Raw genomic sequence first — 2,759 nt, forward strand, 5'->3', positions numbered from 1 at the left:
CTTATCCTGGATTTCTAATACTGCAGGTGTTCTGCTGCATAATACGGGTAAACGTCGACCAGGATCTGATGAGCTGTCACTGTCATTTCCCTGCTAACTTAAACAGTACGTGAAGAGCTCTGCCGTGTTTGTTTGGAGACAAATATTCCACCATGCATCAGTGCCTCGTGTTGATCAGTGATGGCGCAAAGTTCACCTATGATCGTTTCCACTGCACTGTAAACTTGTCACCCTGAGATCGAGACCCTTTATTATGCGACTGAGTCAGTTGGACCTGGGGATCAGCACGGGAAGGGTCCCAACTCCCTGAAGAAGCAATTGCAATGACACAGCTGCATACACTGCTTATTAAATTACTCTTTAGAATCCTTGCCAGATCATACATGTTCACATTTGCATTTATTTATAAATCTGATAAATTTGGCTTTAACCCAGGTAAAGTTTTTACTTTACACCAAAATAAATGCACAGTCATATCATGTTTGGCACCAAGATGCAGGAAGAAGTGGCTTACAATTGGCACAAAAGCCATCTTGCTAATAAATACAGATATGGCATTGCACATCAATAATGTGTAATAATTGTATCTTGCACACACCAAGGAGGTCACCCTCTTTAATAAGACTGGCGTGCCAATGCTATCTCACTTTTATTTTCAGTGTACATGTACCCTGCTTTGATCAGGGTATAACGTGTACAAGCAGTGAATGGGCAGATGGCCTCTGGTTTGAAATTGGATCAATATTGTAAGACTCCTGTGGTGTGGGGCGTGGTGTTTTATCAAGACCAAGTGCTCCACGGTACCTTCAGTTTTGTGTTTGAGTGCCATGTATATTGAGCAGTAAATGCCCCACATGAGTAAATACACCACGGCATTGACATGCTGAGCTATATAACTGGTCAACATATAGTTTGAACAATTTCCCTATTTTTAGACATATTTGTAAAAGCAGACTATGTTAGCATACTTTTCATTGTACAGTTTTGTCATGATCTTTTTGTCCTGTAAAACTTACACCAGGAATTCTGGTGCAATCCACTTCTAACTGCAACATACCCAAGGGCTGTTACAAGTACAAGACCATACTCTTACACCAAGCCACTACAATTGCAAACATGTGGGCTCTCTTTCCATTCATCATTAGAAATATTACACTTTGTCAGTATTTGACTTTTGATGGAATTTGCATCAGGATAATTTATATTATACAAATAATGAATGTTTCACGTTCGTGCAATGGAAAGAAAAATTTCATTCGGTGACAGATGAAATGTTCCATTCCACTCAGCTTCGCCTCGTGTAATGGAACATTTCATCTGTCACCTCATGAAATTAATTCTTACCATTGTACTCACAAACATTCATTATTTATTATAATTACGGGCACTGTATAATCAGTGCTTTTCAACAGAAATTTAAATCAATAGCAAAAGCTATCTTGAAAGGCCAATATATCATTTGCAATTACAGAAATGTAAATAAAATAGCTAACTTTTCAGCTCAAGAGTCACATCTTTAAAAGATCATGAACAAAATGTGTGCCTTTATTTAACAGGTTATTTCATAAGGCAAATTTTTGAGTACTTGCAAATGATCCTATCAAGCCATGTTATTCCAACCTACATGTAGGCCAATGAGACCTTTACTTTCAAAAGATATGCCAGGCCTGTACAGAGGATTTTCAAATGAGTGTCATGTATCATTTCTATCCGGGAGTGTTCATTTCAAGTAGTAAAGACTATTCATAAGATGTAATTTGCATCAATATTAGGTTTTGCCCTTCATCGACGTATACACACTGTATACTCAGTGTGTTCAACCCGAGTGAAAGTCAGCAAAAGCACTCGGGTGGGAATCGAACCCACAACCTTCTGCTTTGTTGAGCAGACGTCTTACCACTCGACCACCGAGCACGAAAGATTGTTTAACTTTCACTCGGGGGTAACACACCGAGTAGACAGTGGTTATATGTTGGTGAAGGGCAAAACCTAATTATTGCAAATTGTAAAGACTTAGGCCTACATTGTGCAAGCAAAATGTATGCAAGCCATAAATCACACAACAAAAATATAATTGAGCTGTTCAAATGACACTTTTCAAAGGTACACGTATAAGCACCCATCCCTGGTGCAGGCCTGCATATTTTATTTTAACTTTTAGTCACTATAGCGCCCAAAACTGCCCTGCCTGTTACTCACTGTAGAACCAAAACTGCCCTAGCACTCTTAGGGTACATTCGAGTACAATGTGCATGTAGCTCACCCGGGGCGATGTCTCAGTGGTGGGAACAGGTCACATGCATACATGTGTTGTTTGTTCATTTCAAGAAACGAACAAATTTGGCGGCTGGACAGCGAAAACTTGAGCGGACCCAAAAATCAACTTGTTTCAAGTAAAAAGGTCATTATTTATGTAGTTAATTTAACTTTAGAGGCTGTAATTCCAGCCAAACTTTTTTTACTTTTTCAACTTACTGCAAAGCAGTAAATCTCAAAGTTAAGACCCAGTCTGAAATGGGCATTTTGTACAGACATCACGTGAGGATCGTGATGGCCCACGGTTTAATGTTCGATTAGTCTGGCTGTCATAGCTAACGTCTTCTTTTACAGAGTCGATCCCAGTGAGCTACTTGAAGGCACCCTATGATTTATTATTCAGTGAATAAATACACTGTAATACAATACAGACCCAGATGCTGATGGGGTAATTATATTGAATGACAGAATTAAAAATCAAAACGATAATAGCAGGTGGTAAC

General features: G+C 39.0%; 1 non-coding gene across 1 annotated transcript; it reads right to left on the reverse strand.

Annotated features, from left to right (window-relative positions):
• Positions 1–1,840: 1,840 nt before the first annotated feature.
• On the reverse strand, positions 1,841–1,913 carry Trnav-aac. The gene has a single exon. It is a non-coding gene; the product is annotated as a tRNA-Val (tRNA).
• Between the last annotated feature and the right edge of the window lie 846 nt (positions 1,914–2,759).

Source organism: Patiria miniata, unplaced genomic scaffold (assembly GCF_015706575.1).
Source record: "Patiria miniata isolate m_02_andy unplaced genomic scaffold, ASM1570657v1 HiC_scaffold_6, whole genome shotgun sequence".
Taxonomy (NCBI): domain Eukaryota; kingdom Metazoa; phylum Echinodermata; class Asteroidea; order Valvatida; family Asterinidae; genus Patiria; species Patiria miniata.